This window comes from Ambystoma mexicanum, chromosome 1p (genome assembly GCF_040938575.1).
Source record: "Ambystoma mexicanum isolate Mex_15411 chromosome 1p, UKY_AmexF1_1, whole genome shotgun sequence".
NCBI lineage: Eukaryota > Metazoa > Chordata > Amphibia > Caudata > Ambystomatidae > Ambystoma > Ambystoma mexicanum.
In genome coordinates this window covers 706,212,169-706,229,391 of record NC_090921.1, presented here as the reverse complement: position 1 = coordinate 706,229,391, position 17,223 = coordinate 706,212,169, and positions in this window count along the sequence as shown.

Here is a 17,223-nt window from a genome sequence, read left to right as displayed (position 1 = left end):
ATCTCATACAACGCCACCCTTTGACAGACTCGCAGCCACTTAAAGAGTGAAAAGCACATAAATATTTAGGAACAATTTCCAGCAATTGATGCTTCTGTAGTGACGATTTTCAGTATACAATGTTTTTCCCTTCGGGCTGTCATCTTTCAGTGGTGTAACACATTTGTTTTAATGATATTAAGCGTGGAACAAACTGACTACTGCAGGATTGTCTCATTCCTCTTACCCCTTGCAGGTGTCCCAACACAAGCATTGTGTAATAATGTCTATATTGTACATTTGTTTAGGTTTTGTTGCTGGAGTTTGTGTAGAGCCTGAAATAAAATGATATTTTTCAAAATACTATGGTTAACATGAAGAGAAATATAATACTAGAAAACAATGTGTGGACCAGAAAACAATGCACTAGACTGGGGATTGAAGAAGAGACAACCAATACAGAGGGGTGCTGTTTGATAGAATGACTGATGTGCACCATACAGAACTCAGTAATATATGGTACAGTCACATGCGCTCATTGGGGAAAGAGAGGTCAAATGGGAGCCGTTCGGTTTGCTCCTTCATCCCCGATGCATCAGGGGCACCCAAAATGTTAACATCCCTAGAGAAGCCACCTCTGGTAGCCCAGTGTTTGGTCAATTTGTCACTGTCGGTGTACAAAGCATGTTCCAAGGAGACAGAGTGTCATCCCATGGTGCAGGACACGACCACTGCTAAAACTAGGAGTCCTGTTCGTGGCCAGCAAATGGAAGGCGGCAGTAGTGAGCTGTGCAGCAGGAGGTTTGATGAACAAGTTAAACAGAACATGAAGAAAAACTGTCTTGCCCTATGGGGCACATACTGTCAGGCCTCGTGCCTGTAGCCATTGCGACCCCCAGTCACTTAGCTGGCACTGTTATTCACAATGGCCCTTGGGTCATAGGAGGGTGGGGAGGCATGCTGGTGGTCGGGGGCCTGAGCTCAGAGTCCGGCCAGATGCCTGGCATTCTCTTGGCGTCCTGCTGCCCTGTTGCTGCTAACGAATGTGCGCGAGGACTCACTTGTCTAGTGCATGCGCAACAATGCCAGCGTCATGCGGGGCACCATGTCAAAGCCGCCTGCACCACAAGCGTATTTAACCACTGTTTGCACAGCAAATGGATACGTCTGAACGCGCTCTGTAGTTCATGTTGCTTTATCCATTGTTGGATTTTCCTTGCAGTTTTGTTTACCTTATGTGTCCGGCCAGCCCTCTTTCTCCCACGAGATGCAGTTCCAGATAATCAAAAATAAAAATAAACAAATATAATACCTTCCAAACACTTTTAAAATATGTAGAAATTAATTTAACAAAGAAGTGCAGTAATTTGAACACGTGCAGCAAAAATAGCAATTCATGGTCGTGCCCAATTTATTATAATTTCATGGTAAAATTAACACAGCACATGCCCACACACTGCTAGATTCCCTTAATCAAGGGCCAGCATCAAAGGAATCGGTAAACCGGAGATTGCCAAGATAGTGCTTCGGTTATCCAATGCATTTCATGACAAAGGGACATCAGTCCCTTTTCAGTTTCCCGGGTGTAAACTCACATGTTACCTAGCAACTCCTTACTTCGCCCAACGCGGCTACCACACCGCGTCCTGCAGCTACCACTGCACACTACCCTGTGCGATTAGAATCCCTTACGAGCGAAGAAAACGGGCACGGATTGTCTATCTTACTACAATTGCAACAGGCAGCATTTGCTCCATAATATGTCACATGTATAAATGTTTTCGTCACAGTATATCCAGTGACCATCGCGTCACCTTGGTCGCACAGAACACTGACTCAGGGCCAGCCTACAAGCCAATAACCAGCCAAATCACAAGGTGATTTGTCAACCTTTCATCTACTGCAAACACACCCATATAAGAATGACACTATTGGAAAGGCAGGGACGTAATTTAAGGGTTGCCAGGGGTCGCACTTGCGACCACTGAGGTCTCCCTTGCTACCCCTGTGGTCTCACTTGCTACCCCTAAAAACACTTTATGTATTTATTTATTTTACCAATTGAAGCTCCTGGGCTGTGGCCAATGCAATGTGGCTCTTTGTTTCTAGAGTGCCTGGCTTTCTTGATCAGGCTTCTTAAAAAAACAGGAGGTTCCACAAGTGTAAAACTTTGAGCAGTGACCCAGAGTAAGAAAGAATAGGAATAACAAATCATTTGTCTTTCTGGAATTCTATACAATAATTGCTAGACTCATTAAAGGTTTATTTCAGTTACACTTCAGGGGGTGAGTCACTGAATTAGTCTGTTCTTAAACACCTCAAAAAAAGACAAAATACTCCAAAAAGCATTCAGAGTAGAATAAGCATCCATTTCGGACTATGTAATTTTCTTTTCGCAAGTTGCGGTTATAGCATGTTTTTTTTTCTGCCGATACATTTGGCGATTCATTCTTGTATCAAATGTTAATCACGTTACAATATTGTAACCATATTTGTCACAGTGTACCTAGGAACAGCGCTATGTGATGCCACTTACTGTTTTGTCAAGGGGTAAAAAAAGGTTGTGTTCCATCGCTTCCAATGATGTCACTTTAGATTGGGGTCAAATGGCATCACTTCTTGTGACGTCAGAGGTCAAGGATCATGTGATGTCACTTCTGCCACACCTGGCATTTTGGTGAAATGACGTCCCTATGGAAAGGCCTTTTGTACGGCACGCATAACGATGCACATACTTAATTTTTATGGACAAATCCAGACAGCAGTTATGTTGCGGATTGCCTAACAGGCAACAATTTATACCATTGCCACAACAATTTTATCAGTGAGTATGTTCTTTGACTAGCAAATTGGAGCAGCTCAGTATTAAGAGCACAACATTTATAAATGGTTCAGGGAAAACAATTTCTTTTTTTGTTTTAAAGCATCTGTGTGCTCCTGCACACAGTTCGAAGAAAACAATCTACAATTCAGGTGTGGGGCTGTTCAGACTGGACGCCCTTCGCCCCCATTTTTTCTGGTTATGTAACACACTAACAGTTCCCGCACTACACTTAAATGAATCACACATTTTAGGTGCTTCCACGTAGTTATGCCAATGGTCATTTGTTCCACGAAAGTAAATAGCACTACACTGTGTAATAACAGATTCCCCATGGCCCCTGCTTTACTGCATGTGGTATTTTCACACCAAAGGGTCTATCAAGAATTTTGAACAATTCAATCTTTAGTTAAACAGCATGTTTCATAGAAATAATCAAGTTATTGCCTTGATCACAAGCACCACTGCCAATTATGTTCTCCACAACAATTGTTTTACAAATTGGAATGAACAGCGGCTTATGGAGTTTCTCTCTCTCCATGTTTGTTTGTTCTTGATTTATGATATGCTAAATGATATCTAAATTTGCAAAATGTGTTTAAACTTTTTTTTGGTACTGTGCAACCATGTTTTGAATAATACACACTGCCCGGACGAAGAGCATACGCTCAAAACACAGGTCGGCTGGGCTCATACATGTGACAGTGATTCATCCATTCAAAGTCACAATTTCAATTCTTTTTAGCAAACTTAGTTTTGTTCACACCACATTCATGTGTCTACTTATATCATTACTAAAGGTTCAATACAAACAAAGAAGGCCAGTTTTTTTTCCAGTTTGTGAGGCACCTAGTGTGATAGAGCTTCCACTTCACGCCCATTTATTATTGAAGCAGATGCCTCCGATAAGGCCATCAGCAGGGCAGTCCTCCTACAGTTCAATCCCGAGACCTCTGCTGAACACCCCATCGCTTATTCCCAGAAACTGACAGCATGTGAAAATAACTACTTGGGTATTGAGAAAGAAATCCTGGCCATCAAGGAAGAAATCCAGGAGTACATAAGGTAGAAGTGTAAACGGATCACCGAAAACTACAATATCTCAAACCCATCCATTGCATCAACATCCATGAAGCATGTTGGGCCCATTTCTTCTCACAATTTGATTTCTCCTTAACCTACATACATGGATCCCAGAATAAAAAAAGCTGATGCTTTGTACCAACTGCATGAGTGTGCATCTCTCTATATGGCTTCCAACGAATCAGTATTGCCCATCAAGCATTTCTTGAACGCTGTTGCACCATACTTGAAGCAAGTGAAGGAAGCGACTGAATGGGACTCGTCTGTTGCAGTTCTTTGTCGAGACCCATCAACGCGTTTCAAAAATTGACTATGCTTTAGGGAGAATCGCCTACATATACGTTCTGGGGCCTTTCATTCTACGTTGTTCTCCTGTTTCCATGATTCTAGAGTTTCCGGTCATCGCAGGATACAGACTACGGTGGAGTTGTTGTCACGTCAGTTCTGGTGGGCCAGTTGGTGTAAACCTGAGCAAGACTATGCCTCTCAGTGTCACATCTGTGCACAAAATAAGACCAGCCGTAAGCGGTCTTTTACAGCCTTTGGAGAAACTATCCCATCCTTGGCATACCATCGCCACAGGTTTTATTGTGGCACTACCAGACTCTAATGGGTACACCTGTGTCATGGTGGTGGTGGAATGCTTCTCTAAAATGGCTAATTTTATTCCCTTTGCCACAGCGCCTACATCGGCCCAAATGGCATGGACCTTTTTCCTTGACATCTACCAGATACATGGGCTTCCTGAGAAGGTTGTTTCAGACAGGGGGCCTCCGTTCACTTCCAGGTTCTGGGAAGCTCTGTGTGGTCTTTTGGGTATACATCACTCACTAAGTTCTGGATACCATCCACACAGTAACAGCCGAACTGAATGCACCAATCAGACCCTGGAGCAGTATCTTAGTTGCTATGTAAATGCCTTACAGTCTACCTGGATTGAACATTTGGATACGGCTGGGGTGGCTTACAATAACGTTCTTCGATCAAGATAAGTCCGTTTTTTTGTAATTATGGCCAGCGTAATGGGAACATGTGTAAAAACAAAAAAAATATAAATCAGTATCTATAATACTACCCGTGGCAGAAATAATAAACGTGGCAACAATTACTAATTACACATGCTTGTAATGTCCATACCCGTGATATTGAGTTTTCAATGATCTGTATCACTATTTGAGTAAAAAATGCCTGTATTTCACCCATGGCTTATCGATTACGGTTGGTGAGTGCATCCTGTGTGTCATGTCTCCTTGTTGAAACCATTTTTGAAGGACACTTTTGGACATGACTCGACCCGTCTACCGCCAGAGCTCGTTGCCGGTCAGCCAGAATACAAGGTCCAGGGCATTTGTGATTCTAAGTATGTCAGGGGCCGCCTCTGTTACCCAACTGACTGGAAGGGGTACTCAGGCTCCCAGGAACAATCACAGGCTGCTTCCAGTTACATACCCCTCGCATGGTTCAGCAATTGTATCATATTTATCTTTGGGAGCCTAGGGCTCCCAAAGGCGGGCAAGGTGTCAGGTCTTGTGTCTGTCACCCCAGCAACCTGCGGTTAATTACCTGGCGCTGTTATTCACAATGGCCCTTGGGTCATAGGAGGTATGCTGGTGTATGGGCTCCGGGACTCGGAGTCCGGCCTGATGCCCGGCATTCTCTCAGCATCCTGATGCAGGGCACAGCCATGTCACCTTAGCGTGCATGCACGAGGACTAGACCCTGGTCTCTCACGCATGCGCAACAAGGGCAGCATCATGCAGCACCATGGCAATGCCATCCGTAGCACAAGAGTATTTAAATGCTGTATGCACAGCAAACTGACATGTCTGAACGTGCTGCGTAGTTTGTTTTTGATTATCCCTTGTTAGATTTTTCTTGCAGTCTTGTCTGCCTTCCTGGTCCGGCCGGCCCTCTTTCTCCCTCTAGACCTTCCTCCTTGGTTGCTCAGTCTGTTCTTTTTTTCCTCAGCTGGCCTTCCGCCCGTTATCTGATCTTTGCTTGCTATCTTACCAGAATTCCTTGGTTCTTGTCTATGTGGCTTCCATCTGCACAACCACCTCCACTCTAGATCTTGCGCTGGTACTAACTATCATCTGCAACACCTGTAATCCTGTAGCTTCCCCGGCCAGTGCTCCGGCGCTTTCCGTACACCACATTAATTCCAGGGAAGCTGTTCCATTATTTGATATTTTATTTATATAGCACCTACACACAGTGTTTCAAAGCACTTCAAGGCAGGTGAGGGAGCAAGGGTATATACAATAACAATCTTAAGTCTTGAGACATTAAGAATGGGCAGATCAAATATTCTACTAGGCCTGACAATATTTTAGACAGTGTAACAGTATTGACTAAGGTAAGGGGATGGGGTGGGGAGGGAGAAGGAAGAAGGTACAGGAGGGACAGAAGTAAGAGGTATAGATAGACAGAAAACAGAATGAGTAGGGTGATGAGAAACCGGCGAAGTTTAAGTGTCCAGGAGCAAACAAAATGGAGGTCAGCGATGTATGAGCAAACAAAGATTCAAACGCCTTAATGCATTTAACATCCCCTTGAATGATGATGGTACTTGCATAATGTGGACGACTGATACTATACTTCAGTGGCATTGCAGGTAGTGGAAGCAGCAGGATCAAAGATGCAGAAGTAGGCAACGGAAGGCAAAGGATTGGCATGATCACAACGCTGCTACAAATGATAGTATCTCAGGGTGTCAAGTAGATGGGTAATGTTCCAAGCCTCCATGAGCAAAGGGGGGTGTAAACGCGTTGCATAGGTGTCAGCAATGGACAGGCCTTGGTTGGTGGCTAGGAGTGCTTTCTTAAACATTTTCTTTCCAGGCTTCAAGAGGGCAGTGGGATAGGTGCTGGGCCAGTGGGACAGGTGATAAGGCAATACAGAAGCACATCCAAGAGCACAGTGCAGGACAACATAATGTTAAGAGTATGTGGTAGTAATGTAGGAATGGTAGGGTATTACCAATGCACAATAATGGCTGTACTCTCCGCCCATACCACCTTACCTGGGTGTAGGTGTTGGGTGTTCAGTCAGGTGTCCATGGGAAACCGGGGGATTGGAGCTGCCCTTTGCCACTGGCCCTTAGCCAGCTGCCATGGGACTCCTAAGAGTACTTCCTTGAGATGGATGACCCCATTATGGAAGGGGTGGGAGTGAGCAGGGCTGAGAGACGGGCAGAGGAAAGAAAGAAATGGGGGGTCAAGGAGGCAGAGGGGGCCTCAGCCAATTGCCAAGATGGGAAAACAGGGGAGCAAGGACAACAAACCAAGGAACAAACAAATGCAGTACCTTCCACAAGCAATCTAGCACAAAAAACATATTGGAAATCACACTAAAACACAGGTAAAGCCCCTCCATAAGAAACCCAAAAGAGGCTGTAAACTCCTTACCAGGTGCTTGCTGCACAGGAAGGCTAACTAGTACTAATAGAAGGGAGGGCAAACCAGTAACAAAGGACTCCTAAAACAGGACAGGCACACCTGGCTGCCTCAGCCAATTGCTATAAAGATGGGAGGAGAATGGGGTGGTGGTGGGGAGGATAGAAATAAAACAAAGGACTACACTGCAAAGATGGTGCCTTCTACAAGCAATCCAGTACAAAAACCAGATCAAATTGGAAATCACATTAAAACGCACGTAAGGCCCCTACAAAAGAACCCCAAACAGGCTAACTCCTTACCAGGTGCTGGCTGCACACGATGGCTAATGAGTAATATAAAAAAGACTCCAAAAACAGAGGACAGGCACACATGACTCCCTCAGTCAATTGGGATAAAGCTAGGACGACACAAAAGTAGCCCCACTGTACTGCATTTTAAGATGCTGTGTGCAATGTTAAAAGGTTACAAAAATGGTAAAGTCAAAAAGGGAAACAGTTTCCCAGTACTGATAGTCTTTTCAAAGCTCTCCCCTCGAGTTACTACGAGTGGTGAGTTGGGAGACTTTTCCTCACTCTACCCCGTCATCACATTACAGCCTGGACAAGTCAACGAAGACCAGGACCGGAGGGGATTCTTCACGATCTCGCCAGCAACAAGATCAGGTATTTGACACATACAGGTGAAAGTTAACATGGCTGAAAGCAAAAGAGACTCCAGTGAAGGTGCAAGCAGCAGAGTATGAATACTGTAGCGACTAACATGTGCAACAAGACATTGTTCAGCCCAGATCTCAGCAAAGGAACAGTTGCTTTTGTGGACAGTTTCTGGGTGTGCGCCAACAAGCATACATGCATCTTCCACCATCATGGAGAAGCACTTGCTGACTAACCACCAAGCATTCAGAAGTTTTAGTGATTCCTGATGCACACCGGTCCCCCCACCCTCCTAGGTGATTCCTAATGAGAAACAAACAATAAAACTGCACTTCGAGAGAGCAGGGGTGAGGGGGCTGTGCGCGCAGAAGAGTGCACAATAGCATAATGCATGCATTAAGAGCTATATAGTAGAGGCAACTGTAAACGCCAGCTTAGTTATTGGCAGCTATTTTGGAACGTAGGCCCAAGCTCAGCGAAAGCACCAAACAAGTTAGTATCAGGCCTGCATCATCAGCACAGACATAACCCACACCATGAGCGAGCTTGAGGGAGTTACAAGTCTTTCATTGTCTCCGAGGCTGTAGGTCTTCGTGCCCTGAGAGAATGTGCTCTGCAAGGCCACCAGTAGGGGCAGAGCACCTCTTGGCAGTTACCATCCCATGATAAAGATAGTATGGCCACTCAGCCCCACACCTCCCATGGCAGAGCTACATCCCTCCTATGCTTTGATCCCAAGACCCCAAATACCATGGTGCCGCCAGGCCCAGCCCACCGACCATAAAGCTGTAAGACCCCAGATCAATCAAAAAGAGATCAGAAAGCAAGGCTATCTCGCCTTCACATTTGGGTCATGTGATTTGTGCTGCGAGGTGCCAGGGAGGGATGGAATTATAGCCCAAAACAAGGTTGGACGACCATGGGAGGTTACTGGGGCATCTGGAAATGAGTGAAGTATGCAAGTTGGTAGGCCTTCTGCTCTCCCCGTGGGCCCATATCTGTTCCTACCAGGTGCGCAGTTACAGTGATAGAGTAGCATCGTTTTCGAGAGTATCTACTTGTTCTACTACAGAAGACGAGCCCTTGGCCTTTTCCCCTAGCGGGTTTTATTTTTTCTGGTGTGAGCGCACTGGGGCTTGCCTTCAAGAATCTTCCAAACTGCTGAAAGAAATCGCAGACAAATATTGCCTATAAACAAAGACAGAGGTGTTCTTTGCCTCCCTTTTACTGCCAAGTATCCATGCTGCAGATAATACCAAAGGGCTACAGATAGTGTGGTGGGAAATTAACCAACTGGTGAACGACACAGAGTAAGGTTTAAACTTGATAAAAAGGGAGCTAGGAGCTATACAGGAGTAAGCTGATGACTGGTTCAATGTCATGATCTCCAGGGCCCCAACTTTGGTAGGCGTAGCAGTGAAGATATTGGTCCCCATAGTGGTGTTCCTGCTGCTAATGAAGAGTTTGAATCATTTTCCCTTTCCCAAGCCTCAGTAGTGAAGCTGGGAATAATGGCATTCACGCCGAGCAAATACTGGTTTAATTGCAACAAGCTGTGGGCCTGCGAAACCAGAATGTGAATGGCAGAGCAAGTGTTGGGCTGTATCCGTCCCAAAGGAAAAACTCATGAGAGCCAGGTTAGAGATCTCGAGCTGCAAAAATGCTTGGTCAAGATTTACAGCACCAGCGCCCTCCCAGGAACAATGACATCACATTTAAACTGTTAGACAAGAGCAAGGAGGGGTACCGTGGATGGGCAGCTGACAAGGGGGAAGCAAGCAGCAGAACATCCCATGATTTGTAATACAAGGCGCAAGAGGCAACGCCAACAAATCTAGTCCACAACTGGGAAGGTATGGTGGGAGCATCTCTGTGTCTGGTATCAAGGGAAGCACACTATTATTCCAAGGAGCCAATTTGACCTCAGAGTTATCCACTGAGCTCATGTTAATGCCCAGGTGCACATCATGTGACTAGGCCGATGGGCGGGTATCATTCCAGGTAAAGTCATCAATCCAGTATCAGGGACCAAGGTGGTAGAGCAAGGGGACCACATGTTAGAGGGCAGGGGTAAATTAGGATGTGGCCAATCAGTCAAGGAACTATAGGGGACTGGTAGTATGTATATAGGTGGCATCCAAGGAGGGTGGGGGATTAACACTGTATATTGTTAATGTCACAAGTGACAATTTATTTCCTTAAAACCGCATACTTGCTTTGAGCTAACAGAGAGTTCTGTGTCAGTTTGGTTCTATGGGACTCATCTTTTGTTCCTTTTTGTACGCAAAATAAAAAAAAAATTCTTGCAAAGATGCACAGAGACTTTTCTTAGAGGAGTGCTTTTATTGCCTGGAGATCTTGCCTTACATAGGCAAAGCCACAGACCACAGAAACTGGAATGTCAACCAAGCAATTTAAATAAAAAAATAAATAAAAAAATCTAAAAAATAATAAAAAGGGTGGCTCACTGGCACTCAGATTCCTTTAGGTAAGAGTGAAACCCACCACTGGGTGTCTACTAAAACTGGTGTTCACTTGGGTGGAAACCACAGTGCTAGAAGTGGGATTAAAAATCAAGGGGGGGCTCTTGTTAGGTTGTGTGGCCCAAGCACGGTGTACTTAAGCCATGCCTCATATCAAGAGCCCCCCTGTAGCCTAAGGGCGGTGGTAAAAGAAGTAGAGCTGGGGCACACTGGCATTATACACTGTGATGCACCCAGCCATTTTGGCTACCGCGGTGAAAACAGAAGGTAAGTTTCCTCTTTTTCTCCCTCGATCTGCAGCACTATTGTGCCATTCAGATTGAGGGAGGTGTTTGAAAGGGGAGACTCTTCCCCTTTCCAACTACACCTTTTTGAAGCATTGCTTCCCCAAGTGCAGCGGCACTCCCAGGGAGGCTTGGAAGGATCCCCGTCCTTTCCCAAAGGGAGAAGCTGTAACGCAACCCAGCCAGAGCTCCAGGGTGGTAGGGGATCATCCACATGGGAGAAGGGTGCCCAAGGCCAGGTACATGATCCCCAACCATCCTGGTATTCTGGCTTGTCTGCATTACAGCTTCTCCCACCGGGAAAGGACGGGGAATGTCCCGGGAACCACCGCTGGGGTTGGGGGGGGGGGGTGTACAACCCACATGGGAGTCAGCCGCCCAAGGCCAGGGATATGACCCCTGGGGGGGCACACGGCATACAACACTGTCCTCTACTCCTGGCCCATGGGGCACAGCTGGCCCGCGGTCATCTCCCATGCATGGGTCCAGGTCCTGGCTGTAGCGCCCGACAAAGGGCGGCCATTCCTAGCAGCCCAGGGGGGGCCCCCAATCGAAGGCCCGATTCCTGCGATCCCCAGCTCGAACACCATCCGGAGCGATGACACTGGGCTCCCTGGGAGGAAGAGTGTGGACCCGGGCTTGAATAACAACTGCTGACGGCACGTGGAGCTAGCGGGAAGGCAGGAGAGACAGCAGCAGACTAACAAGCTAGGCCTGGACCCTGCAAGTGCCGTGGGCTACCACTGGAGGACCCCAGCGGAGAGGTTCTGGGGTCGGAGAAGATGCTCCATTGCCAGATAACATTCAGCGGTCATCCGGCGGCCGAAGCCTGGTGAGTTGGGGGCCTAGCTGGGGGGGAACCCAAATACAATACCCTGCCCTCCGACCTAGACTCTAGGGGATCCTACCCCTCACAGATTGGGAGCCCCCCCCGCCAAACGGGTCTAGGTGACTGAGTGGACTAGCCTCTCCTGGGGCACATGGTGGTGGTGGTGGGGGGGGGAGGGGCCCTACCTCCAATAGCACAAACATAATAGGATTTGGTCTGATCGGACATCCCCTAGCCTTCAACTCCCAAATATACTGCGGTCGGCAGCAACCCAAGTTGAAGGAATACCCGGGAGTGCCTGCATTCCTTTTGGAGATAGGTCCCCTCACCCCACCACTCAGGGGGGCGGAAACCCAGGAAAGCGGAACCTACGCACTACACCCCCTCTCCAGCCCAGAACCCAAGGGGTCGTGCCCCACAGGGACTGGGGGCATATGGCCGGCTCGGCCCCTGGGGTCACGAGAACCATGCAACACCGGGCGGAGGCCCAGACCTATTAACCCTGACAAACAGGTCTTTACTTGGTCAAGTTCCTCCGGCCCCCACCCTTCAAGCTCACCGTGTCTCGCAGCAAACACGTACAGAAGAAACTGCCCGGCAAACCCCCTCAGCACTTCTTCCTCCTTGGGTGAAGACTCCAGCAAAAAATCGCACCGCAGTAAACCCATGAACGTCGCAGCAGGGGGCTGGAGGAGTGCGTACGCCTCCACCGACCAACTGGCCCAGATATAAGGTGCCCTATTGAACTCCTGGAGACAAGCATAGTCTAGGTGATTAGTCAGGAAGCTTCCAAGGCCCTGTGGGATCCCCAAACTGAGGCTACGGCGGCCCTACTAACGCATATGGAGCACCAGTTGACTAGACACCCAAGGCACCACAAGGGTTGAGCACAGCCACGCATCTGTTCCGCGCGACTAATGTACAAGGGCCCAGGTTACTGCTCCACAGAGCAGCAATAGCTCCAGGGGACCGCGATCCTCTCTGGACTGAGCTGCCCCTCACCCCCCTAGGAAATCCACAAACAATCTACAGGAACTAGAGACTCATAAATCTACTTGCTTGGAGTGGAACATGGAGGATGGGCAATCAAAAGAAACAATCAAAGATGGACAAGTTCGCAAGAACAGACCGGGAGGCATCTCAGCAGGAAGATACCCCTGGCCCCTCCCAGCTGGACATATCAGCCCTAAATCAAACACCGTTAGCATTAAAGAGCAGCACAGACAATCTGGGTGCCAAAATCAACGCGCTAACCTGCAAAGTTGGTGTCTCTGCGGTTCAAATAGACAAACTGTGTGGCAGGATGTCGGTGGCAGAACTCCAAGGAGAGGTCACCGCACTACAACAAATGGTCAAGAAAGTTGTGGCCAAGAATGATGATCTCGAAGGGAGATCAAGGAGAAATAATAGAAGAATCACAGGGGTCGCTGAGTCTACCCCAATAGACAATATGGAACGTTTTGTGTAACGACTGCTCAAAGAAGTCCTCGACAACCCCCCAGTCACAAACCTGTTCATGGTGGAACAGGGCCAACTCTCTCTGGTGGTCAAACCACCACCAGGTGCCCCTGAGAGGGCCATAATCGCCCGCATTTTCCAACTATTGCGACTGCAATATCCTGCTACGGACGGCAAGGAAAAAGAAGACTCTGCAGTGGGGCTCGGAGTCTTCAGTCAACAGGTACAGGACCAGAGGAAGCCCTTTCAAATCACAAAAAATATTCTGAGGAGAAAAGACATTCGTTATTCAATGATGTTTCCCGCCAAGCTAAGGGTTGTGCACAAGGGGAAAACATTGTTCTTCACGAACCGGGAGGCCGCTGAACTATTGGCCTCGGAAATCCCAGACCCGGGGCTCCCCGCCACAGTTCCCCATGAGCCGAGAAGTGGGGGTCTAGGTATCTTTCATGAACGCAGGACATACATGGGTGACGCATCAGAGCCCCTCCAGAACGCCACATATCCACGGATGAAGCAGCAAATAAGTATGGAACACAAATTATACGTGAATAATGAAGCAATGAGCCTCTCGCCAAACAGGATGCACAACGGCCGCCGGCACCCCCCGTACCCAGTGGCAATGCAACTAATTTGGGCTTGATGGGTAATGTTAACGTGGAGGTGGGTGGGTTGAACTGGCCGGTAGGTTGGTGTGGGTGGGGAATTTTATGATGTTACACAAAGTTTAATGGGGTGGGTGGGTTCCTTCTTCCAATGCCACAAAGACCTATGCACACTTCGTACTACCAAAGCACCCAATACATCATTTAGAACCCGGAACACGGTATAACCATCCCCCAGAAGCTAACCTCAACATAACATGACACACCCCCAGGTGGTAGATACTTTCTCCAACACAGACATTACCTTGGTTACCTGAAATATCCGAGGGTTCACTAATGGGGGGAAAAAAGACACGCCCGACTTCAAATTATGATTATGCCGGGAAACACTACGTGAACGTCCTTTGTCTTCAGGAGACCCATCTAGGTAGGGGGCACAAACTCCCTAGTCTTGCTGGTTGGGGCGTCCATAGATATGCTTCATCCTACACCACGCACTGCTGGGGAGTCGCGCTATATATATATATATATATATATATATATATATATATATAAATATATATACACACACACACACACACACACACACACACACTGGTCACTAGATTTCAAATTGCACAGTCTCGTATCAGACGGGGAGGGTCGTTTTATCCTGGTGGCAGGGGAAATAGCTGGGTGGTCGGTGCTCTTCATAAATATATATGGCCATAACTAGGACTGCCCAGAGTTTTTCCAGACGTGCTCTGAATATCTGTGCACATTCCCTGGGTACGAGGTGGTGTTGGTGGGGAATTTCATTATGGCCCCAACACTGACCCAGGATAGGTCCTTAACAGTACAGACAATGCTCAACCGGGCGGCCCAAAAATTGGCATATATTTTAGCAGACTACACCCTGTTTGACATATGGCGCCTCCTCCACCCCCTCAGTCGCGAATTCACGTTCTATTCGAGCATCCACAGGACTTCCTCCAGGATTGACTACATCCAAATGTCCCCAGACCTGGCCCAAGTGCCCTCTAGAGTGCAGATTTTACCCCAAACCTTATCTGACCACTTCCCAGTCCTGGTGCGGTTCACAGGTCCAATTACATCCACCAAGCAGCCCCGATGTAGATTTAGGGCCCGCGCACTCAAGGACATAGCATTCCGTGAGGATATCCACCTAGCCATTACCCACTTCTTTAACTAAATGCAGAGTCAGTCCCTGACCCCAGAGTAGTATGAGAAACATTTAAAGTTTACATTCATGGCTAGTGCATCTCCCAAGAGGTGGGTGTCCTAAAGTGTATCCGCAGGACTATCTCATCAAAAGAAAAAGACCTAGAAAATATGGAGACCAGATAGGCCTTGCAGGAATCGCCCAAAATTCGGGCCAGCCTGGAGGCCAAGCGACAAGAGATCCGCTTACTGATGGCCAGCGAGGAAAGATTCCTGGGTGACCCAATACTGTCCGCCAGATATGGGGAAGAGGATCGCCCTGGTAGGACCCTAGCATGGGCCATTAGGCAAGAGCGACACTTAGATCCCATAACAGAAATAGAAACACTCGAGGGTGAGCACGTTAGGGACACACTGAGAATAAACTAAGCGCTCCGTCAATACTAAGCAAAGCTCTACGCTACACATAGCTCTGCAGGGCATGACGATATTGTGCAATATCTAGATAGAATTGCCTTGGGATGGCTAGATCTCAAAGATGGAGGGAAGCTGAATGATTCCCCCGCGGAAAGGAATTCCTTAAAGTAATCCACCCTCTTCCCAATGGTAAAGCCCCCGGGGCTGTTGGCATTACCGCAGAACTATATAAAGCCTCCCCACCCTACTTATTCCCCACTTACATAGCATGTGGGAAGCGGCCAGCTCGACGAGGGTGCTCCCAGAGTCCACCAGAACAGCCCTAGTAACGGTCCTCCTTAAACCGGATAAAGACCCTACAAAGTGCTCGTCCTAAAGGCCACTATCATTGGTGAATACCAATAAAACAAATGTGCGAAACTCCTGCCAGACAGACTTTTGCCCCACATGCCCAGCTTGGACCTTCCAGATCAGGCAGGCTTTTTACCTGGCCGCTCTACACAAAATAATCTGCAGAAATTGTTCACCCTGATGCATAACGTGAACCCAGAAATTCCAATAGCAGTAGCGGCATTGGACTCCGAAAAGGCGCTTGACTCCATGGAGTGGCCGTTCTTGTTCGAGGTCCTTCGCCGAGCTGGCTTGGTACCATATTTCTACATTGGATTCGGTTGTTATACTCGGTCCCACGCGCTCTGGTATATACCAACAGTAGACAATCTGAACCTATTTTTCCATCCTGAGGTACTAGACAAGGCTGCCCCTTTTCCCACCCATTTTATTTGCCCTGGCAATTGAGCCAGTGGCATGGCCCTGAGGGAATACCACAACCAGAGGTGTTACTCTACATTCACACACTTTCATAGTCTCCCTATAAGCGGACGATATGTTAATATACGTCAAACACCCACAAACCAACCTGAATCAAGTCATGGAAGAGATTACAAAATTTGAAGTCCTGTCTAGCCTGCAAATTAAGTGGACTAAGTCAGAGATTCTCTCGCTCACCGCAGGGCTATCCCCACATGACATCGGCGATGGCTTTGCCTGGTGCCCTCAAGGAATCTGTTACCTAGGCATCCGCGTGTCCACATCACCAGTTAGGTTATAGGAGGAGAATTACATTGCAGCCTTACAATATTTGTAACACAGGGTGGATACATGGGTACGCCTCCCCATCTCCCAATCAGCTTCCATCTCATTCTCAAAGATGGTGGTCCTACCAAAGTTACTGTATGTCTTTAATAATGTCCCGATCTGGCCCCACATGAGCTTCTGGAACAGACTAAATAGCATGATGATCAAATTGATATGGGCAGGGAAGCAACCCTGCATCTCGTTAGATACGCTATGTTACCCATGTCCCCAGGGAGGCCTGGATGTCCCGGACCTCTGCTACTTGATCGGCCAGGTACAATACACATCTGGTGGTGGTCCCCCACTGGCTAACTCCCCAACACACGCCTTGAGAAGGCACCTACCAGCCCAGAAGATCTCAGAAGAGTACTATGGGCCCTGCAGGAATGATATACGAGATCAGAAGTACAACCTTTGGATGTCACCGTCAGGGCAAGGGACCAGCTGACGAAATGGGCCAATTTAGGACTATGGTACTCCCCCACCATGGCCATATATCACGTACGGGGTATACCACTTACACACGGGGCTATTTTCCTTCAACACTTCACAAACCATTAAAACAATAGGAGACATTGCCCTTGAGGGCAGATTCAGGTCATGGGACGACCTTAAAGCTAGGGGTGAATGGACCCCCATCATGCAACTCTTGTATTTTCGACTCCAGGAGATGCTACAAACCAAATGGCCAAACTCTCCATATGCGCCCCCTATATCCCCACTAATGTCATACGTCACCACCCCAACACCCACCAGGAAGCTGGTCTCAACCTTATATGGCATGGCCCCGTCGCGAATGGGAGGACAAGTCCATCTCCATTAATAATAGATTCCGCCGGATCCATTTCAAATTCTTGCACCAGACATATTATTCCCCTCTCACCCTGCATAAGCTCTTCCCCCACCAGCAGATTT